Here is a 24,000-nt window from a genome sequence, read left to right on the forward strand (position 1 = left end):
TACTCACCTTTTATACACACCTGTGCGAGAGAGAGAGAGAGAGAGAGAGAGAGAGAGAGAGAGAGAGAGAGAGAGAGAGAGAGAGAGAGAGAGCGGAGGAATGAGAAAAGGGTATGAGGGAAGGAGGGAGGGATTGAGTTAAAAAAAGGTGGGAATAAGAGAGGGAGAAGAGGGGGAGGAATGAAGAAAATGTGAAGGAGGGAGGGGTGGATTGAAAAAAAAGACCGAAATGAAAGAGAGAAAGGGGGAGAGAAGGAAGGCGGAATGAAAAAAGGGCGTGAAGAAAATAGGGATATGAAAGAAAGGAGAAGAGAGGGAAGGAGGAATGAAGAAAGTGTGTGAAGGAGGGAGGGAGGAAAGGAGGGATGGAGTGAATAAAGGAGAAATGAAGGAGGGAAAGAAAGTAGGAGACGGATAAAGGAATGTTTCATCAGTTCCACGACTTACTTTAATATTGTTTTGATGCTTTTAGTTTGTTTAATTACTTGTACATTTATATTAAGCTTTCTTTTAATTTAGTTACCTTATGAATAACATTTTTTCCACCTGCTTCACAACCTACCTTAACGTAATCTTACTTTGCTATTTTTTTTATTTTTTTTTACAGCAAAGGAGACAGTTCAAGGGCACAAAAAAAGTAAACATTAATAAAAAAAAAGCCCGCTACTCGCTGCTCCTAAAAAGAATCCAAAGAGGTGGCCGAAAGATACTATACTGTAATGTGTGTAATTATCATGGCAACTGACGTTTTTAAAGCCTTATCTCAATTACTTCACCACTTTGTTTCCTTCATGAATCGAACCTTTTTCACGCATGTGTCATATCCTACCTATTAACATAATCTTCTTACCTTTCGATATTGATATATGAAATCATCGTATTAAATTATATTTCTTAAGCTTTTCTTATAAAGTTATTTATCTCAACGTTAACTTTATTTCATCCTTATTCTTATTTCATGACCTACCTTGGCTTATCTTACTCGGTGATGTTTCCCTAACCTAACATTTAATAACCTATTGACGCTTTCCCAACCTGTATTGTCCTCATCTATTTCAACTTAACCCAACCTAACCTACTCTAATCTACATCAAGTCTACGAAACCGAACCTAACCTGCGCTAACCTTTCTCAACGTAACGAAACCTAACCTCCTCTAACCAATATCCCCTTAACACAACCTAACTTATAATCTGCGCTTACCTTTCTCAACGTAGTGAAAACCTAACCTACCCAAACCTTTAGCAATTCCACGAAACCTAACTTTTACCTGTACTAACCTGTCTCAAGGTTAACTTTACTTAACGTCATCTGCCCAACCCTTACCTTTATCAATATAACGCAACCTTACCTAACCTTACCTACCCTTCTCTTACCTATATCACCGTAACGCAACCTAACCTAACCTGCGCTAACCTTTCTTAATCCAGAGATTTTGTAACCTAACCTGACCTTACCTGGGGCTACCTTTGGCTAATGTGACGTTTTCAGTAATCTTTTCATTAATCGTTTGAACTTTGCCTGTGTGTTTTACCTGTCCTGTGCAATCATTCTCTCTCTCTCTCTCTCTCTCTCTCTCTCTCTCTCTCTCTCTCTCTCTCTCTCTCTCTCTCTCTCTCTCTCTCTCTCTCTCTCTCTCTCTCTCTCTCTCTCTCTCTCTCTCTCTCTCTCTCTCTCTCTCTCGTATCCAGTTATAATCACGTACGCTACCGAGAACGTGTATGACTTCATCTTTCCTTTTTTTTCTTCTTTTTTTCTTCTTCTTTCTTATTCATGCGTTTCTCTTGCTTTTTTACTTTAATTGGGTTGACGTGCTTGTGAGTCCGTGCGGGGAGGACTCAATGCTTCTATTACTACTACTACTACTACTACTACTACTACTACTACTACTACTACTACAATAATCGCAATGTGAACTACTTTTATCCACCCCTCTGACTGTGTGTGTGTGTGTGTGTGTGTGTGTGTGTGTGTGTGTGTGTGTGTGTGTGTGTGTACAGGTGGGCGGCTTACCCGAGTTTCACGTGTCTGGTGGAATGGCAAAGTTTATGACTGAAAGAAAAGTTAGAAAAGGAGAATGTTGGTGATGTCTAGCTTTTTGTGGCTGACCTCGTGTGTGTGTGTGTGTGTGTGTGTGTGTGTGTGTGTGTGTGTGTGTGTGTGTGTGTGTGTGTGTGTGCACCTTTAAACACACGCGCTGTCACCTGTCTCACCTGCTTGTGTTCGTGTACTCTGTGTTAATGTGTTTGTTTTCTTGTTTGTTTGTTTCTTTCTGTGCGTGTTTGACTACTTACGCGCTTTATTTTGTTGTTTATAATTCGTGTTAATAACTAAGAACGAAATAATTATAGAAAATAATATTTGCGTGAAAAAATCGATATCTTTTTATTTATCAGTTTCATCTTTGTCTTCTTTATCTTACTTGTTTGCTGTCACCCGTTCTCTGCATATCTCTATCAGTACCTTTATTTATATATTTGTTACATCACCTACCAATGTATTTATCTTTCAATATATATCTCTCAGTGTCATATCTCTCAGCTTTAGTTCATAAACATTTCCGTCAAGTTCTATGAATGACACCTGTATTTGCCTACCTACATCTATTTTTCTATGTATCTATTATCATGTAAATTCATGTTTGTGTCTGCCCGTAACGTCTATCTCTGTCCCTTATTTTTTCACCTTTATCTCTCTACTTATCTGTCTGTCTGTATGCAAGCAATTCCATGTCCATTTGTCTACTTATATCTACTTTCCTATGTATCTTTTCCTTTGTGTTATATTATGTATCTCTATATGTAAGTGCCTCTGCCTTTCGTTCTTCCCTCCTAATCTTACTCTCCTCAGGCCTATCTTTTTTTCTATCACTCTCATCTACTCTATCCCTTATCTTTATCATCAAACCTTTATCAATATGGAAAACACATATTTCCACCTTTCTGTATTTCTTTTATTTTATTTCTCCTCTCTGTGTATCTGTTTATATTATCTCATCTTACTTTCCCTGTATCATTTTCTCTGTTTTGCCCGTTAAATCTCTAATTCTACCCCTTTCTCTCTACCCACAACTCCATCTTTATATGCAAAACACTTAATCTCAATTTAGGGGGAAACTTTTGTCAGAGTTTGGATGAGTTAGCCCTTCACAACCACCACCACCACCACTACTACTACTGCCTCCCGTCCCCTTCCAATTTTTCCTCCTCCTCTTTCTCCTCCTCCTCCTCCTTCCTCTTCCTCTCCTCACCGCAGTCGGCCACTATCTGCCCACGCGTCTCCACTCTCCACCTATTTATTAGATCTCCCTCTAACCTGTTGAGTTTCCGGCGTTCTGATTGGCCCTCCTCGCTCCACGTCACGCTGGCATTCCCGACTCTTATTGGCTGGCCGCGCCGGTGCCTGGCTCGGATTGGCTCTCGGACCTGTCTGTGCGCAGCCGCCCGAAGACTTGTATGCACTCGGGAGCCAAAAGAGTGAGTGTAGCGAGAAGGGTGAGACAGATCTTCGCCGCGAGTGTTGTAGCGACGGTGTGTTCTAGCGTGAGGCCGCCCGCTCGTACCTATAGCCTGCCTACCTGTACGTGTTGACCTCTTGTTACTACCTCTACCTCAACCTGTTACCTGTCGCTACCTCCCTGTTACCTGTTGTTACTTCTATCTGTTACCTGTTTTTACCTCTGTTACCTATTTACCTGTTATTACTTCTATCTGTGCGTGTTGATCTGTTGTCGTTACCTGTCAACTGTATACCTGTTTGTCTTAACTCTTTCTCACCTGTACCTGTTTCCCTGTCGTTACCTTTTCCTGATTACCTCTTGCCTATAGTGTTTACCTGTTTTTACCTTTACTTAGTGACCTATATACCTGTTTACTTCTTGTAGCCCACCTGCACACTTGTCATTTACCTATATTCCTGTATCGTTACTATCCCTCACCTGTTACCTGCCTATCTGTTTTCTTACCTTCTTACCGAGTGTTCCTTCCACTTGTATTGCCTCCTAGACTGTTCTCTTGTTCCTGTATTTGTCTGTTTTTCTGTCTACCTTTTACCTGCTTCCTCTCATCTCTGTGTCTATCTGTTTACCTGCCTGCCTGTATTTCAACCTCCTTCACTTCCTTCATCTCCACTTTTTTTTTGTTATAGTATTTGAAGTATCCCTCCCTCTCTCTGTCTGCTTCTCCCTTCCTTCCTCCACCCCTTCCTTCTCGTGTCCTAAGTTGCCCTCTTCGTCACCACCACAGCCGTTGGAGTCACCGTCATCGTCGTCATCGTCAGCATCATCCAAGTCGTCACAGCCTCCACTTCCGTTTTCTCTTTGTGAGTAATATCGTGATCCTGTTTTTCTCTCTTCTTGTGACACGTGTTTGTTTTTTTCTTAACCCTTTTTTTCTATTTCTTCGATTTATTATTTTTCTGCTTTCTTTTATTTAAGTCTCGTTACTGTTTTCTTTCTATTTTGGTGCTTCGTGTACTTTCTATATTATTTTTTGTCTAAGTTTTTTTCTTTTTCTTCTTTTTATTCCAATCTGGTTACTGTTTTGTTTTCCTTTTTATCTTCGTTTTTCGTATACTTCCGTTTTTATTTCTTGTTTTCTTGTATTCTCCTTCCTCTTTTTCCTCCCTTTCCTTCTAATCTTACTTTCTATTTTGTTTCTGGTTTTAATATTGCTTTTTTTCTACTTTATCTTTTCTTGTCTTCAATTTTCATATTTTTTTTTCTTCTGTTTCATTCTTCCTTCGTAACCTTTTCCCTCTTCCTCCTGCTTTTCCTCGTCTTCCTCCTCCTCCTCCTCCTCCTCCTCCTCCTCGTCACTTTAAATAAGCCTAAGACTCGTGAAAGTGAACATTGCAATTGCACATCAGTTTCAATCGTGTGAGTGATGATGAAGAGGAGGAGGAGGAGGAGGAGGAGGAGGAGACGTTGGTGATGATGGTGGTGGTTCAGTATTCAATTTATTATCTATTTACCTCGCCTTCTTTGCCTCCTCCTGGTGTAATAGACGAAGAGGAGGAGGAAGAAGAAAAAGAACTGAAAGAAGAGAAGGAGGAGGAGGAGGAAGAGGCGTTGATGGTGGTGGTGGTGGTGATACGAAAGTTCAGTTAGTTTTGAAAAATGCGAGGAAAAGGAGGAAGAAGAGTAGTAGCAGTAGCAAGAGGATAAGGAGAAAGAAGAAAAGGAGGAGGAGGAGGAGGAGGAGGAGGAGGAGGAGGCAGTGGTGGTAGAAAGCTTCATTTGGTTGTTGAATATTCATAAAGGAGGAAAAAAAAGAGAGTTGGAGGAGGAACAGGGAGAGGATTAAGAGGAAGAAGAGGAATGAGGAAGCAACGCCGCTGGAGGGAGAGGAGGAGGAGAAGGAGGAGGAGGAAAATTAAAAATAATAAGTGTAATGTGGAGAAGGGAGAATTAGGATCTGGTGGAAAGGGATGATGAACCAAAAAAAAAAAGATAGATAAGGAAGGAGAAGGATTAAGGGAAAAAAGGGGGAGGAATTAACTCAGTAAGGAAGAAGAGAGAATAAGAAGAGATGGAAAGTGGAGCAGGTGGTTTATGGAGGAAAAATGAATGGAATTAGAACATTGGGAGACGAGCAAGAAGAATAGAAAGAGCAGGAAAAGGAAGAAGAGGAAGAGGAAGAGTACAAAACCTTAATTATTGATAAGACAAGTGAATCGTTTTGTGTTCGCGAGGAGAGGAATTTTGTGACGAGGGAAGAAGTTGACGAGGAGGAGACGAATGAGGAAGAACAGGAAAAGGTAGTATAGAGGAAGAGGAAGTGTGAGGAGAAAGAATGAACCTCTAAAAAAAGAAACCAAAATAAGATAAGTAGAAAAACTAGGATAAAGAGGAAAATCTTATACAAAAGGAAGAGGAGGAATGTGAAAAAAGAACGAGTAGAAAAGCAGAAACAGGAACAGGAAGAGAAGGGATACATGGAGAAGGAAAAAAAAAGAGAGGGAGACGGGGGAAGATGGACAAGAATAGAGAAAAAGAAAATCAGAAACAGGACGAGAGAGAGTATGGAGAACAGTAGGAGGAGGAGGAGGAGGAGGAGGAGGAGCAGGTGGAGGATGAAAAGGAGAAGGGAGGAGGAGGCTTCAGTTGGTTATAAAACATTCGAAGGAGGATAAAGGAAAATTGTTATGAATGACAAAAAATAAGGAAACATGAATAGGAGTAGGATGTGCATTTTGAGTCTTCAGGATATTTTGAAACATGCAACGAGGAAGAGGAATAAATATAAATAGGAGTAGGAGAGAACGTAAAGTGGAGGTGATGGTGGTGGTGGTGGTGGAAGAGTAGATGTAGAAATGGGAAAAGGAGTAATGGGGATACAAAAAAAAGGTGGAGGAGGAGTGGAAGGAAGTGGAGGAAATAGATGAGGTAAAGGAGTGGAGGTAGACAATGGAAAAGGATGAAGAAACAACATAAACTTAGTAAGGAGAATAGGAAAAGTTGAAGGAAGACGAGTAGGAGGTGGAAAAGTATAAGTAAATGAGGAATAGGATTAAGAAAAAAACAGCAGGAATAGGATGAAGAACAACGGGGACAGGAAGAAGAGAAGGAAGAAGAAGAAGGGAAATAGTAAAGAATGAGACTTCATTTCTTTGTAATACGTTCAAGAAGGAGGAGGAGTAGAATGCGTGAAAGTATAAAATAGAAAACAACATGAGAGGAAGAGAAAATGGATCAGGTTGAGTATAAAAAGGAGGGAGAAAAATAGAATAAGTGAAAGTATAAAAAAAACATGAGAAAGAGAAGTAGATGGATCTGGTTGCGTATAAAAAGGAGAGAGGACAGTAGAATAAGTGAAAATATAGAACAGAAAACAATACCCATGAGATAGAGGAAATAGAGGAGCAGGACATGACCTCTGTGATCGTATCCATCATGGTGGATTAGCCTGTAGGGAGGAAAGAAAGAGATTGAGAACGACAAGAAGGTAGATAGAGAGAAGACGGTATATATAGAGGAGAGATAGAGATAGTAAAAGGATGAGTGGAGAGATGATAAAGGTACCACGGAGGGAGAGATGAAAGGAAGAACGAAAGCTGAGGAAAGAAAGAGATTGAGATTGACAGAAGGTATATGGAGGGAAGGAAGTAGGAATGGAGGAAAGAGATAGAGATAGAGAAAGGCATGAGACAGGGAAAGGGTGAGTGTAGAGAAGAAAGAGATACCACGGAGGGAGAGATGGAGGGGAGAACGGAAACGGATAAAAGAAAAAGATTGAGATTGACAGAAGGTAGATGGAGGGAAGAAGGTAGGATTAGAGAGACAGAGATAAAAAAAAAGACAAAGAGAGGATAAATGAAGAGAAGAAATAAATATACCATGGAGGGAGAGATGGAGGAAAAAGTGGGAAGTACAACTCGCGTCCTCAGTAGCCTGCAAAACCTGTGACTCTGGGTTGTGTTGGCGGGACGAGGCCATAGTTTGCGGTGCCCACAGACAGTTCCTCCCCACAGACACCTCCCCCCACAGACACCTCCCCCCACAGACACCTCCCCCCACAGACACCTCCCCCCACAGACACCTCCCCCCACAGACACCTCCCCCCACAGACACCTCCCCCCACAGACACCTCCCCCCACAGACCCCTCCCCCCACAGACACCTCCCCCCACAGACACCTCCCCCCACAGACACTTCCTTCCCACAGACACCTCCCCCACAGACACCTCCCCCCACAGACACCTCCCCCACAGACACTTCCCCCACAGACACCTCCCCACAGACACCTCCCCCACAGACACTTCTCCCCACAGACACCTCCCCCACAGACACCTCCCCCACAGACACCTCCCCCACAGACACCTCCCCACAGACACCTCCCCACAGACCTTCCCCACAGACACCTCCCCACTGACACTTCCCCCCACAGACACCTCCCCCCACAGACACCTCCCCCCACAGACACCTCCGCCCACAGACACTTCCCCCCACAGACACTTCCCCCACAGACACCTCCCCACAGACACCTCCCCCACAGACACTTCCCCACAGACACTTCCCCCACAGACACTCCCCACAGACACTTCCCCCACAGACACCTCCCCACAGACACTTCCCCCCACAGACACTTCCCCCACAGACATTTCCCCACAGACACTTCTCCCCACAGACCCTTCCCCCACAGACACTTCTTCCCACAGACACTTCCTTCCCACAGACACCTCCCCCCACAGACACCTCCCCCCACAGACACTTCCCCCCACAGACACTTCTCCCCACAGACACTTCTCCCCACAGACACTTCTCCCCACAGACACTTCTTCCCACAGACACTTCTCCCCACAGACACTTCATCCCACAGACACCCCCCCCCCCCACAGACACTTCTCCCCACAGACACTTCTCCCCACAGACACTTCTTCCCACAGACACTTCCCCCCACAAACACTTTCCCCCACAAACACTTTCCCCCACAGACACCTCTCCCCACAGACACTTCCCCGCACAGACACTTCCACCCACAGACACCTCCCCCCACAGACACTTCTCCCCACAGACACTTCTTCCCACAGACACTTCTTCCCACAGACACTTCTCCCCACAGACACTTCTTCCCACAGACACTTCTCCCCACAGACACTTCTCCCCACAGACACTTCTCCCCACAGACACTTCTTCCCACAGACACTTCTTCCCACAGACACTTCTTCCCACAGACACTTCTTCCCACAGAAACTTCATCCCACAGACACTTCTTCCCACAGACACTTCTCCCCACAGACACTTCTCCCCACAGACACTTCTCCCCACAGACACTTCTTCCCACAGAAACTTCATCCCACAGACACTTCTTCCCACAGACACTTCTTCCCACAGACACTTCTTCCCACAGACACTTCTTCCCACAGACACTTCTTCCCACAGACACTTCTTCCCACAGACACTTCTTCCCACAGACACTTCTTCCCACAGACACTTCTCCCCACAGACACTTCTTCCCACAGACACTTCTTCCCACAGACACTTCTTCCCACAGACACTTCTCCCCACAGACACTTCTACCCACAGACACTTCTTCCCACAGACACTTCTTCCCACAGACACTTCTTCCCACAGACACTTCTTCACACAGACACTTCTTCCCACAGACACTTCTTCCCACAGACACTTCCCCCCACAGACACTTCTTCCCACAGACACTTCTCCCCACAGACACTTCTCCCCACAGACACTTCTCCCCACAGACACTTCTCCCCACAGACACTTCTTCCCACAGACACTTCTCCCCACAGACACTTCTTCCCACAGACACTTCTCCCCACAGACACTTCTCCCCACAGACACTTCTTCCCACAGACACTTTTCCCCACAGACACTTTTCCCCACAGACACTTCTTCCCACAGACACTTCTCCCCACAGACACTTCTCCCCACAGACACTTCTTCCCACAGACACTTCTCCCCACAGACACTTCTCCCCACAGACACTTCTCCCCACAGACACTTCTTCCCACAGACACTTCTCCCCACAGACACACTTCTTCTCACAGACACTTCTTCCGACAGACACTTTCCCCCACAAACACTTCCCCCACAGACACTTCTTTCCACAGACACTTATTCCCACAGACACTTCTCCCCACAGACACTTCTCCCCACAGACACTTCTTCACACAGACACTTCTTCACACAGACACTTCTCCCCACAGACACTTCTCCCCACAGACACTTCTTCACACAGACACTTCTTCACACAGACACTTCTTCACACAGACACTTCCTTTGCACACGGATTATTGATGGCCCTTGAGCTGTCTTCCAAGGGCCTGTCCTGTCACTACTCCAGCTCTCCCTCCCTGACACCTCTTCTGTCCACCTCTCCTTTCTCTGTCACGTCCTTCTCACTCTTTCCTCCAGTTCTTCCTCTCTAATAATCTTTTATCTCTCCGTCTCTACCTCATTTTTTTATCTTCTCTCTACTCCTGCTTCCTTTCTCTCCTTTCTTTTTCTTTCCAACGTCTTCATTCTTCCCTCTTTCTTCTCTCCACTCATTTTTTTTCTTTATCTTATGCCTTTAATTCTCTCTCCTCCATTCTTACCTTCTACCCTCCATCTACCTCATGTCATTCTCAGTCCATTTCTTTCCTCCGTTAAAATTCTTCCCTTCATCTATCCCTCTCTGACTCCCTCTCCTTTATCTCTCCACTCTATTTTCCTCCATTCCTCTCATTATCTTCCTCTTGATACCTCTTTCCTCTCTCCACCTTTTCCAGCTTTCTCTCCTGATTCTATTCTCTCACCATCTTTTGTATCTCTTTCTTCTCTTCACCCATTTTTTCTTTACTTCACTTCTCTTAATCTCTTTCTCTCCACCATATTTACTTCCATTCTTCCCTCCATCTATTCTTTCACCTCCCTCCACCTCCATGCGACTTATCCTCCTTCCACCTCTTCCTCCTCTTCTCCTTTTTTTTTCTGATCCTTCTCTGATTCCCCTTTCTTTTCCATCACTCTGCAAGCTCACTCCTCCACCTCTTCCCGGCGCCTCCTCCTCCTCCTCCTCCTCCTCCTCCACAGTCACCCACTACCACACTCCAACTTCATTTCTTTCTCGCCTCGTCATGTTTCTCGTCTTCCTCCTTCTCTCCTCCACCTCCTCCTCCTAAGACTTTTTTTTTTCCACATGAACACACGCACACACACTCTCTCTCTCTCTCTCTCTCTCTCTCTCTCTCTCTCTCTCTCTCTCTCTCTCTCTCTCTCTCTCTCTCTCTCTCTCTCTCTCTCTCTCTCTCTCTCTCTCTCTCTCTCTCTCTCTCTCTCTCTCTCTCTCTCTCTCTCTCTCTCTCTCTCTCTCTCTCTCGTGTTTTGCTCAAGGAAGTCACAATCAGCCTCAGATAACCACTAAGAGGACTATTGACACACGCTAGAGGAGGTGATTACAGGGGGGCCAAAGTGGAGGTGAAGGAGCCAGGTGAGGGAGACACACCTGGGGGAACTGATGATAAAGATGAGGTGTGACTTTTTTTGGAGGAGAAAGGATGGCAGTGTGTTAAGTAATAGTAATAATAACAGAAATATTGATAGTAGCAATGTGTAAATTGATGGAAGTCTGTAGCTAGGATAGAAACTTTTACGTATATTTGTATTTTTGGTTTTTGTTTATGTGAAGATTTTGATTTTGTGTTAATCTTAAGATTCTGAATGTATGTGGATAAGAAGTCTCACAATGAAAGAAATATTTAAATAGATAACAACACAAACAAATTAAAAAAAAAAAGTAGTGTATGCAAATTTATGAATTACAAACCTGTTTTAAAATAATGCAACTATATATACAAATAACAGTGAAAAAAAACTTGAAAACTTAACAGTATATGCTCGAACCTACAGATATCGGTAAAGACAGGTAGAAAAGAATGTGTAAGGTGCGTGTGTAAAAATTGGCAAAGATACGAAGGAAAGACTGTAAACTTGTAAAGGACGCTCGTATTGCAAGCTCTCCGTGTGCTAGGCTATTTATTCCCTTGACATTCCCCCGCACTCTTCTAGGAAATTCTCTCGACATCACTTCTCCCAACATTCTAGATTGTTCCCTCGACCTTATCTCCCACACTAATTTAAACCATTCCCCTGATGTCACTTGCTACAATATGAACGCCCGTACTGCAAGCTTTCAGTATATTCTAATCCATTCCCACGACATCACGTCCTACTCTATCAGTATAGCAGACCCAATATATGATTTTTATGAACCTTTCTTTAAGGGTCAATGACTACATCTAGCATACTAAACATTTCAGAAGTTGTCGTTAATGTTTGCGTTGGTAAAATCAGCCGTTAATTTTTGAGTATGTAATATCAGTCAGCCAGACCCTGTTCTCTACAACCTTATATGAATCTTTTACGTGTCAATGACTACATTCAACATAATAGACTGTTTAGAAGCTGTCGTTGGGTGAGTTGGGAATAGATGACATATCTGAGTGAGGAGAAGCCTGGAATAAGGCCGTAAAAATACAAATATAGAAAACAGCGAAAGGATAAAGAAGTGTGTCGAGTAAAATATATAAGTTAGTGAAACGCGAAAAAATGGAACATGTAAATAAAAGTGAAAACGAAATGGAATCGGTGAAAACGCAGACAACCGCAGAAGGTCACATGACTAAACGAATTTTCCTTTGCTTTTCTGAACCTCTGCACTGATTTATTTACCTGACGGGACACACCGTTGCCAGGACCCGCCACTGCTCGTCCCTGCTTCCTCCTACTCTCCTCCTTCCTTCCTCCTCTTTCCCTTCTTTTTTTCTCTGTTTCTTCTTTCCCTCCTCGCCTTCACCTCCTTTCAGACTTGCCTTATCTACTTCTTCCTCTGCTTCCCCCTACTCTCCATTTTCCTTCTCTTCTTTTTCTGTCTTACTCCTTTATCTTACTTCTTCCCTCTTCCCTTCACTTTCTTCTCTTAGACTCTGCTTCATCTACTTCTTCGTCATCTTTCCTTCACTCCCCTCCTCTGCTGCCTCCTACTCTAATCCATCCTCCTCTTATTTTCCTGACTTTCTCTTTATTTTCCTTTACTTCTTGCCTCTATTTCCTTCTATCCTCCATTCATCTACTTCTCTTTCTTCTCTGCTCTCCTCTGCTTCCTCTTACCCATTCAATACCACACTCGATTCATTCACTAATCCCTCATCAGCTTTGTGTTGCATTATAGTTGTGGGTAAGATATGATTAAGTAAAACAAGTAAACCTACGATTGTCAATTTAACCTCCACCACTACGTCTCACAAGATAACTGACCTTCGTAACGTAATCTTCAGGTGATCTTCTCATCTGTCTCTGAGTCACACCTGCCCTTGTTACTCGCCACACCTGGGCATTCCTTTTTCACTTGTCATCATTCTTCATTTATCTATATTAGGTACTGGAAGGCTGGTTGGCCACCTCCTTCAGTCAAACCCTTATTCTGTCATCTATCCTTACCCAACTTATCCTCCACCCCCAACTTTCAATTCATCATATCTCAACCCTTTTTCAGTAATCTGTATAAGGAATTGTATGACCAGCAGATTACCTCCATATCCTTTTAAAAAATAAACTTGTCAAAAACCTACATTCCTTCCAGTCCATCTACTTCATTTACTATCTATTACAAAAACCTCTCAAGCTTCCAGTTTATCCATCCATCTGTTCAACTCCTTCCTCCCATCCTAGTTAAGGCCTTAGGGCCGCTTTCACAGTCGTCTGGTACGCACCCTAACCCAAAGCCCCTACCATCCTGGTAGCAGCCGTTACCATCGCCTCGATCCGCTTTCACAGTCGCTGTTTTCGTGGTATCGGTGACTACCAGCGTGGTAACGATCATGGCAAGACGAAGCCGAAGGCAGTGTTGGTATGCCGGAGCGGCGGGAAATGTCAACATTACATCAGCTGAGCGGAGGATTATGAAGGATAAATGTGAAAAATAGACGTACAAAGAGTAAACGTGAAGAATAAATATAAAGAATAACTGAGAAGAATAGATATGATGAAAACAATGTGATGTCTCGCTGTAATACACCGCTCAAATTTGCTGATAGCCTAATATTTCCTAGGGATAATAGGTGAAATTTTATTTAATAACGGTGACAAGTAATAAAGTTCTATTATTTAGCAGATGTCAGCAAGAGAGTCGATCTTCACCTGTATATATTCATTACATGTGTTCAATATTCACACTTATTTAGAAGGCTTCACATTTATTCATTACATAAAATGGCTGATTTCGTTATATATATGCCCTATGCATATACATACATATGAGGCTATCTAGAATAATACGAGAGTTTGACCAAGAAGGCATAACAAGTGAATAATGGTGCATGACATGTATTAAAGTCCTCCCTTCCCCTTTATTGTGCATTTTGCAACAATAAACATTCAGTTAATCAAACTGAAATTCTCAGCGGGACGTTTACTGTCAGCAGGTGAAGTGAGTTCATATCATTCAAAGTCTTCTAATTATTTTCTCATATTACCACTGAAGCCGTGCAACGTGTTGCTGTATAGTGTAATATTTTTTTACATCCATTTAAAGAAATAATATAACCACTTGAGAGCAAGAATTTGTACTATTTACTAATTAATATCATTGGTAAGCTCCATTGGGAAGCCCCCGCGGCTACCAGAGCTCCGTTACCAGAGGTTCCAATCTCTGGTGCTGATGCAAACAAACAGCGCCGCGAAAGACGACTGTGAAAGCGGATTTCTTGTTGGTGGCGGCGATCGCCGCTCATTGGTAACGATCAACACAAACAAACGTGACTGTGAAAGCGACCCTTAGTCAGCTGGTTGTTTGGTTTGTCAGCTGGTTGACTACATATCTACATATCGATTATACATTTACCTCAGGCCACTATTATTCCCAACCACCGTTCCCTCCCTAATGTCATCATCTGTTAGTCATTGTTCAGTGTGGTTGGACAGCTATTTGGTTGGTCAGCTGGTTGTTGGGTTGGTCAGCTGGTTGTTGGGTTGGTCAGCTGGTTGGTTGGGTTGGTCAGCTGGTTGGTCGGGTGGCTGGCTGGGCTCTTCATCAGAAATGCTAAATGTTTACCGTCAGCTTGAGTGCTAATGTGATGCGTGTGACAAGCTTCGCCTGCTATCTTATCTGGAGCTGAGGGGGCCGTGGTTGAGGGGCGATGGGGGCGCACAGCAAATTGGGAAAGCGAAAGAGGAAGAGGGACGAAGAGGAGGAATTGGACGAGAAAGAGAAGGACGAGAAACAGTTGAAAGGGAAGGGAAAGCAGGGTTAGGAGATGAAAATGACGACGAAGAAGACTAGAATGAGAATGGAAAGCTGGGATAGAAGATGAGGGAGAAAGGAAGCTTGGAAATAAGAGAAGGACAAGGAAAAGAAAAAGGACGAGGAAGAGTAGAATGAGAAAAAGAAGCAGAGATAGCAAGTAACAAATGAGGAAAAGGTTGGGAGGAAGATGAAGAGTGAAAATAAAACGAAGACGAGTGAGAGGAGGAGGAGAAGGACGAAGAATAGAATGTAAGAGAACTGTAGAGATAGCAAAAAGAAGACGAGAATGTGGGGTGAATGATAAAGAGGGGAATTAAAAGAGGACGAGAAAGAGAAAGACAAGAAACAGTAGAATGAGAACGAAAAACAGGTATAGCAAGTAGAAATAAGAATGATAAAAAGGTGAACACGGAGGAGAAAACGACATGAATAGGTAGAGGACACCAAGCATACCCTACAGTACGTCACGCATTGTCCTGTGCCGCATCCAACAAAGACTGCCGGCCGCACTCGTTTGAGCTCGACGGTCACTTGCCCAGTAGCAATATACATCTCTCTTCCCCTTGTCAAAGCCTCTCTACGCCTAACAATAAATCGGGGTGTAGCAACAAGTCTGGACCAATGTGTAGCTCCTAGAAAAAGACACAGAGAAGAGAGAGAAAACGAAAATAAGATGAAGATAAGATAAAAATAAGAAAAAGTGAAGGAGATAAGAAGAGAACTGAGTAAATGAAAATGAAAACAATAAGAAAAAGTAAGGGGGAAAAGAAGAAAACAGAAAATAAAAATGAAAACAAAAAAGTGAAGGAGAAAAGAAGAGAATAGAGAGAAAACGAAAATGAAAACAATAAGAAAAAGTAAGGGGGAAAAGAAGAAAACAGAAAATAAAAATGAAAACAAAAAAGTGAAGGAGAAAAGAAGAGAATAGAGAGAAAACGAAAATGAAAACAATAAGAAAAAGTGAGGGAGAACAAGAGAACAGAGAGAAAATGAAAATGAAAACTAGAAAAAGTGAAGGAGAAAAGAAGAGAATAGAGAGAAAATGAAAATAAAACAAGAAAAAGAGGAGAAAAGAAGAAAATAGAAAATGAAAATGAAAACAATAAGAAGAAAAGTAAAGGAAAAAAGATAGATAAAAAAGGACAGAGCAGAGACATAGAGACAGCAAGCAATCAATGAATAACTAATGGAAAAGAAGGGCGCAGGTTAGGCAGGTGATGTAGAGAGGGAGGAAGAGGGGGTAGATAGCACCTCTAATCACTGCCACTTCATCAAGGTGAAGAGGTGGCCAGGTGTGGGTGGATAAGAGGGGAGGGATGCTGGGTGGAGGAGGAGCGAGGGTGGGTGGAGGGGAGAGGGGGAGGAGGAAAGGTGGAGGATAAAGAATGGTGAGTGTGTGTGTGGGTGGACTGGGCTGGGTCGAAGAGAGAGAGAGAGAGAGAGAGAGAGAGAGAGAGAGAGAGAGAATTAAATTACGTAGCAAAAAATACAGGTGCACATAAACGTTAATTAGAAGCATACACACACACACACACACACACACACACACACACACACACACACACACACACACACACACACACACACACATGACCAAAGATGAGCTGACCTCATAGCCAAGAATTATTCAAGAACACGTGAACTCTTTTTTTTTTTTTCATTCATGTGTGTGTGTGTGTGTGTGTGTGATCTCTGTTTAGTCTTTGTCACGAAGTAAGAAAGCAAGGAGGACGAAGGAGGAGGAGGAGGAGGAGGAGGAGGAGGAGGAGGAGGAAGGAAAAAGAAACGGAATGGAGAGCAAAAGAATTGTGAGGAACAATGCGATAAAGAGAAGAGACAAATTAAGGAAGATAAAAGTAAAGAGGGAGAAGGAGAAGAGGAAAAGAAGGAGGAGGAGGAGGAGGAGGAGGAGGAAGTAATTTTTGGCTGATTTTCAAATATCGATTCACGCGGTGGACCATCGAGAGAGAGAGAGAGAGAGAGAGAGAAGGGAACAGGAAAAAAATAAAGTAGCGGGAAACAATCTTGAAGAGAAAAAAGAAAATGTAAAAAAGAAAAAAAACTGTAAAATTGCCCCAAAATATTATTCATGAAAAAAATTAAATCACTCCCTTATTTCCCTCTACCTCCCCTTTCCTTCCCCTCACTTCCCCTTACTTCCCCTTCTCCACATTATCTCCCCCTTATCTCCCCTTATCTCTTCCTACCTTCCCCTTTACCGTCCCTTAACTTGCCCCTATCTTCTTACCTCCCTTTGTCTTCCTTTATCTGTCTTACCTTCCCTTATCTCCTCTTTGCCTTCCTCTTACCTCCTCTTACCTTCCCTTACGTTTCCTCACCCTTCCATTACCTCCCCTTACATTTCTCATACTCTCCCCCTTTTCTGACCTTTACCTCCTCTTACCTGTCCTTACCTCTCCCTTACCTCTCATTAACCTCCCCTCACCTTCCCCTTACTTTCCCCTTCTCTTCTCTTACCTTCCTCTTATCTCGCACGACTCCTCACCTCCCCTTATCTCCCTTTATTTCTCCCCGACCACTGTACGCAGTTTCTCCTTCCTCTCCTCTCTTCTCCGTATAACCATCTCTTCATCCTCTTCCCTCTTCTCCTCCCCCTCCTCCTTCTCCACCCCCCTTTGGTCCGTGTTAACCCATTAGCTGTTGAGTTAATTCGTGACGTGTCTCCTCTTAGCCTGCCTTTCCATCTCCTCCTCTTCCTCTTCCGTCTCCGCATCCTATTTGTCTTTCCACTCATACTTCTACTTTTCATCCTTCCCCTTTTTTTCTCCTGTTTTTCCTTATCCTTTTCCTCCCCCTCTTCTTCCTCTTCGTCCTCCTCCTCCTCCTCCTCCTTCTGCTTCTCCATTCTTTCCTCTGGCTACTGTTTCATCTCTTTCTGTGTTTTATATTTCTTTCTCTTCTTTCCTCTGCTTCTTTCTTCTTCTTTACTTTTTTTCGTCTTCCTCCTCCTCCTCCTCCTCCTCCTCCTCCATCCTTTCCTCTGGCTACTGTTGCATCTCTTTTTGCGTTTTAATATTTCTTTCTCTTCTTTCCTCTGCTTCTTTCTTCTTCTTGTACTTCTTTTTCGTCTTTTTCCTCTTTTTCCTCCTCTCTCTCTCTCTCTCTCTCTCTCTCTCTCTCTCTCTCTCTCTCTCTCTCTCTCTCTCTCTCTCTCTCTCTCTCTCTCTCTCTCTCTCTCGTTTACTTATTCACCCTCCTATCACTCGCCATTCCGCCGTCTATAAATGATACACCGGGGAGAAGCATCGCCTCGGGACAAGCGCCGATCGATCCTCTTAGAATATTTATAGGATTCGAACCCACTTGTAGAGGATTGAATACTCCTAAACTCCCCGATGCCGTATTTATAGAATCGAATAGTCTTAAAACCCACATGGTACTGCGTCTGTAGTGTTTCAGCCCCTTAAGGCAAGCACTGATACCTCATTTTAGATTATACATAGGATTCGAAACCCTAGTATAGGAATGAATACGTACCACCTTGCCGCAGTAGTTAAAGTGTTGAGTGCTCCTGAAATCCACCCCCTGCAGTGTTTATGGGATTGGATCCATTAAGATAACATTTAATAGGATTAGAGCCTTTTTAACACTTTTTCTTCTTCTTCTTCTTTTTCTTCTTCTTCTTCTTCTTCTTCTTTTCCTTCTTTTTCTTCTTCATTTCATATTAATGGAATCTCTTTAATACAGGACTGAATATGAATTATACTCTTCAACCGCTCTGGTGCAATATTTCAACGGTTCCACCTGATACATTTTTTTAGGAGTTAGTCACTTAAGGTCACATCTAATTGTATTCGATCCTACTTTCACTAGATTCAAAACCCACCTGCTGCAGTTTTGGGAGGATTTAGTCTCTTACGGTCATCTTTAATAGTACTGGATTCCACTTGTAGGCGACTTGAATGCTGCTAAGCCCTCCTGTTGCTGTATTTAATCGATTAAGTAATCACAAATCAAACCTCTGTGTGTGATTCAAGCCCACGAGTACGGATTTAATGCCCTTAAACCCTCAGATGGAATTTAATGGGACAGATCAGCGCTACAGTCCAACGCAGGGTCATTGTAAGCTCCCTAACAAATATATACAATACATAATGGTTTGGTTTTCTACATTCTAAAATAATCAAGTTTTCTCCTCCACTTTTTTTACTCCAGGTTTTCTACTCCATAGTTTTTAGGACTTCTACTTTCTATAATGGACTCGAACCCTATGTGGCTCACCTTGAATTGTGTGTAGATATTGGGATCGTTGACTTTTAAACACCTGCCCAAGCGAGTTCATGATTTTTTTTTCTTCTAATCTCGACTTTTTGTTTGTTTGTTTGTTTATCTGACCCTCCAAACTCTTCCCCATCCCATCCCCTTATCTCCCCTTCCGATCACAGTCCCATCTTCCTCATCCTCTTACCTCCCCTTCCCTTAACCCTCCCCTCTTCCCCTTCCTCTTACATTCTCTCCCTTCCCGTTACCTCCTTCCCTTAACCCTCCCCTCTTCCCCTTCCTCTTACATTCTCTCCCTTCCCGTTACCTCCTTCCCTTTACCATCCCCTCTTCCTCTTACATTTTCTCCCTTCCCGTTACCTCCCTTTCCCTTTCCCATCCTCTCTTCCCCTTCCTCCTACATTCTCTCCCTTCCCCTTACCTCCCCTTCCCTTAACCATCCCCTCTTCCCCTTCCTCATACATTCTCTCCCTTCCCCTTACCTCCCCTTCCCTTTACCATCCCCTCTTCCCCTTCCTCTTAGTCTCCCTCCCTTCCCCATACGATCCTCTCTTCCCCCTTCCTTTTTATTTTCCTCTTTATTCCTTACCTTCCCCCTCTTTTTCCTTACCTTTCCCTTCATTTCTCTCACCTCCTCCTCGTCCATACATTACCCTTCTTCCTTCCTTCTCCCCAACCTTTCCCCTTCTCTCTCCATCCTTTCTTTCACCCTACATTTCCCCTCCATCCCCTTACATCTCCCCTTTCCCCTTACAGGCTTACAGCTTTCCTCTTTCCTTTCCCCTGATATCTCCCTTTCTCCAAGTTTCCTCCCTCTTCCGATTACCTTGCCTTTCTTCTCCCTACTTCCTCTCCTTCCCCTTACCTCCATACGTGAGGGGAAAATGTCCATTAATGGGAAGTAGAATTGCCATTAAACACTATTAAATTATATATGTCTTCATCAACGCCTTGCTTCTTCCTCTTTCCCTTCCTCTTCTTTTTCTTTCCTCTTTCCCCTTACTCCTCTTTCCTCTTTCCCCTTCTTCTTCCTCCTACTCGCCCATTATCACTTCCATTAACAGAATCCCATTAGAAGTTTATCCGTGTGTGTGTGTGTGTGTGTGTGTGTGTGTGTGTGTGTGTGTGTTTCTGGATTACTAAAGTTACTGGCCCTGTGTGTGTGTGTGTGTGTGTGTGTGTGTGTGGTGATTTGTTTCCATCCTGGGTGTCTGTATTTCTCCTTTGTCTCTAATTCTCTCTCTCTCTCTCTCTCTCTCTCTCTCTCTCTCTCTCTCTCTCTCTCTCTCTCTCTCTCTCTCTCTCTCTCTCTCTCTCTCTCTCTCTCTCTCTTCGTTAGTGAGCATTTGTCGTGGCTTAGCTCACCTCCTACACCTCCTCCTCCTCTTCCTCCATTTTGTCTTACTTTTCTAAAATCACTACTGGACAAGGGAATCTTAAACCCGTCCTCTACTTTAGTTTCTTTGCGTTTCGTTCATTACATTTACATTTCACACAGTCTATCTTATTAAGACATTTCAGTGATTTTATCAACACGTCTGTCTACCCTGTTTTTTTGTCTAGTATTTTGTCTTAAGTGTATACAAAAGAAACATTGCATTTTAAATACACATAGCTTTGGGTATACCACAAAGAGACAAAAGCGAGTAGTGTGAATTATGGAACAGATACGTAAATATATATTTCACTGATGATTAAGCGTAGGAAGTGGACTTGGACAGGTCCCATCATGTATGTGCGTCATGATCTTGGTGAGAAATGGCTGATGGGTGAATGTTTGCCTACTAGAAAGCGAGCAGAATGGGTTTAGAAATAGCCAAACGTGGAGGATATCCTAATGACAATAAAGAGTAAAAAATTAACTTGGTCACATCATATGCGTAGAACTTGTGTGGAATGGTTAATGGGTGAATGGTTGTGTGTCCATTGCTTACGAGTATAACAGTGAGAGGCAGGAAGCGAGCACCATGAATCTGGAAACATACAAACGTTCAAGCTATTCTACTGACGATTAAGAGTAGGAAATGAACTCGGGCAGGTCACAAGCGTAGAGCGGACAACAAAGGGACATCCACAGTAACAGCGTGCCAAGCCAGGGACTGCTGGATAAGTCACGGTAGGCAGAGGACCAGGCGGAGCGATGAAATTAGAATCTTGTTGGAGCAAGATGAAGTAGTGACACTAGCATGAGAGAGAGAGAGAGAGAGAGAGAGAAAGAAAGAAAAGCGGAAAGAACGAAAGAAAGTAGTGTCCTTTGTCTTGCAGTGAAAAGATAACGCCTGATGTTAATGATGATGACGATGATAACGACCTTGGTTTTACGTTTCGGCCTAACTGTCCGCCGCTGTCACTTTCACGTCACTTCTTCCCCTAACATGACAAGCTCAAGCCGGTTTTTCCTTGATGGCCACTAGGATATGTCTTTGAACTTTTTTTTTGCCTATAGCGCCGGTAGGCTTTTCTTGAGGGGCCTAGATGGTAGTCGGCCCCAGCCCGTCATGGCGCAGGCGAGTGTTTATAGTGGCGCCATCTTCTCTTGTTATTTCATCCATTTCATCCATTCCATCCACCCTCTCTCACCCATTCCATCCACTCCCTCGTTCACTCTCCCCTCCCCCCTTTCACTGTGTCCACTCAAGTTGTGTTTAACATTATCAGGCGTGTGCCTAATTCTGGCTAATTAGTTTACTTGTGTACTGACCTCACCTGGACCAAAACAACGCACCTGACCACACTTTGACTCAGCTGACATCTCATGGATTCACCTAACATCACCTTTGTTTCATTTTACCTTACTTTGATTCATATACCTTCACTAAAGAACTTAAGAAAATAAGAACGTAGGAGTCTGCAAGGGCCCGGTAAGCCTGTAGAAGGTAGCTCCTTTGAACATAAACTCCCGTGAATCTAACCCCACCTAATATCACTGTCCATCAATTTATCTTATCTATTTTTAATATGACAATTGTATTGGCACTCACCACATGACTCACCTTAACTTAGCTAACCTCACCTGATCTCATCTTGACTCGTGAAGCCTCAATATAATATAATCTGACATCACCTTGACTAATCTAACCTCCCCAAACCTTATCTTGACTCAATTAACCTCACCTGACTTCACTTATACGATACTTGACCTCAATTTTACTTCACTTAAACTTTCAAAACCTCACCTTGTCTCATTAAATCTCACCTAACCTCTGTTGCACCTCTCCTAACCTTACCTCACCGCCCACCAACTCTTTTTGTCCTCCCTCATGACATTTTCAGCCCACATCAAATAAACTGAAGGGCAGACTAATAAATATTTAAAAGCACACTCCAATAAGCTCATGTTCCCATTAATATCCTCTATAGGTGTTAATAGTTCAATGTGGAGGGGGAGGGGGGGGCATCCAGTTATGACTTAATTAACGTGCCGTATGTAACAGTGCGTCCAGGTGTCGGCCTGATAATGGCGCAGGTGAGAAGGCTGATTATGGGACCGCTTTAAAGATAGACGTAATGGCAAGTAAATATCAGCCCCCCTCTCCTCCTCCGCCTCCCTCTCCCCCTCTCCCCTCCACCTCTTCACCTGTCCGCCCATCTCATCTTTATCTCCTCCCCCTCTTTACCCGTCTTCCCCCCCTCCCCCTCTTCTCCCCTTCGTTCCCTTCCCCTCTCCTGCCCTCTGCACTCCTCCCTCTCTCCTTTCTTTATTCATTGTTTTGAATGGTAAGCTTCCTCCCCCCTTTTTTCAACCTTCCTCCTCTCTCCTTTTTTCTCCCCTTCCCCATTTATTCCCTCACTTCATCACACCCCTTCACACCGGCTTCCCCTTTCTCTCTTTATCTCTTTACACACACATTATATTGGATGGGGTTAGTGTGTGTGTGTGTGTGTGTGTGTGTGTGTGTGTGTGTGTGTGTGTGTGTGTGTGTGTGTGTGTGTGTGTGTATGTGTGTGTGTGTGTGTGTTGTTTGATTTTCGTTAAGGGGAACATATATATTTTTTTTATCTTCATGCCTTTCCTTCGCTTTCCTTTCCTGACTATGATTTCTTTTTTTATTCACCTTTGTTTTGTCTTCACCCACTCCACCCTTTCCTCTCTCTTCTCTCTTCATTTATTGTTTGGGATGATAAGCCCCCTCCCCCTCTTTCTTCATCCCTCCTCCTCTCCCCTTTTTTCCACCACTTTCCCCTTGCATCCTCTCCACTTTTCATCCCATCACATCCACCCCCCTCCACTCCTCTCTCATTCTCGCCTCTTCATATGCATAGGTTGGGATGATAATGTGTGTGTGTGTGTGTGTGTGTGTGTGTGTGTGTGTGTGGGTGGGTGGGTGGGTGTGGGTGTTGTTTGATTTTTGTTAAGAGAATATTGTTTATCTCAATATGATTCCTTCTTTTTCTTTTCCATACTATGATTTCTTTCTATCTTTTTCCTTTACCTTTCCTCCATTTGCTCACCCATTATCCTCCTCCTCTCCTTTCTTTCCTCATTTTTACCTCCTTCTCCTCCTCCTCCTCCTCCTCCTCCTGTCTTTCTCTGAGCCTCCAGTTTCTCTCTTACTGTTTTTTTTTCTTTTTTTCTCGACCTTATTTTTTTATTGTCTTTTTATTTCTTTGTGTCATTTGTCTTTCCCGATTCTAATATCATGTCCTACTTTTTTGTTAGGGAGGCTCATATCTCTCTCTCTCTCTCTCTCTCTCTCTCTCTCTCTCTCTCTCTCTCTCTCTCTCTCTCTCTCTCTCTCTCTCTCTCTCTCTCTCTCTCTCTCTCTCTCTCTCTCTCTCTCTCTCTCTCTCTCTCTCTCTCTCCCCTCCACCCCCTCCAAACTTTCCTCTAATTTTCCTTACCTCAGAGTACCTTCATTCCTTCACCCATTAATATCCCTCCTCTCCTTCCTCTCCCTCCCTCCTATTTCTCCCTCCCTTCTTTCCCTCCATCTCTCCGTTCCCATCGATACATCTCTTCCCCGACGTAATAAACTTAACCTGGAAAAGTAAGAGAAAGTACCTGGGGATTTGGGT

General features: G+C 43.4%; 1 protein-coding gene across 8 annotated transcripts in view; it reads left to right on the forward strand.

The window, feature by feature from the left end:
• Positions 1-24,000, forward strand: part of LOC127006615 (nitric oxide synthase-like protein) — a 173,529-nt gene that overhangs the window by 21,747 nt on the left and 127,782 nt on the right. For 2 of the 8 annotated variants that reach the window (XM_050876719.1, XM_050876723.1), the window contains exons 1-2: positions 3,471-3,578; positions 4,244-4,319. The exons of 4 other annotated variants lie outside the window; for them this stretch is intronic. The gene's annotated coding sequence lies outside the window, so the exon portion shown is untranslated. Of the gene's footprint in view, positions 1-3,470; positions 3,579-4,243; positions 4,320-24,000 lie in introns of those variants that run through there. 2 more of the 8 variants (XM_050876717.1, XM_050876722.1) reach the window with 1 other exon arrangement.

This window comes from Eriocheir sinensis, chromosome 33 (assembly GCF_024679095.1).
Source record: "Eriocheir sinensis breed Jianghai 21 chromosome 33, ASM2467909v1, whole genome shotgun sequence".
In the NCBI taxonomy this organism is placed as follows: domain Eukaryota; kingdom Metazoa; phylum Arthropoda; class Malacostraca; order Decapoda; family Varunidae; genus Eriocheir; species Eriocheir sinensis.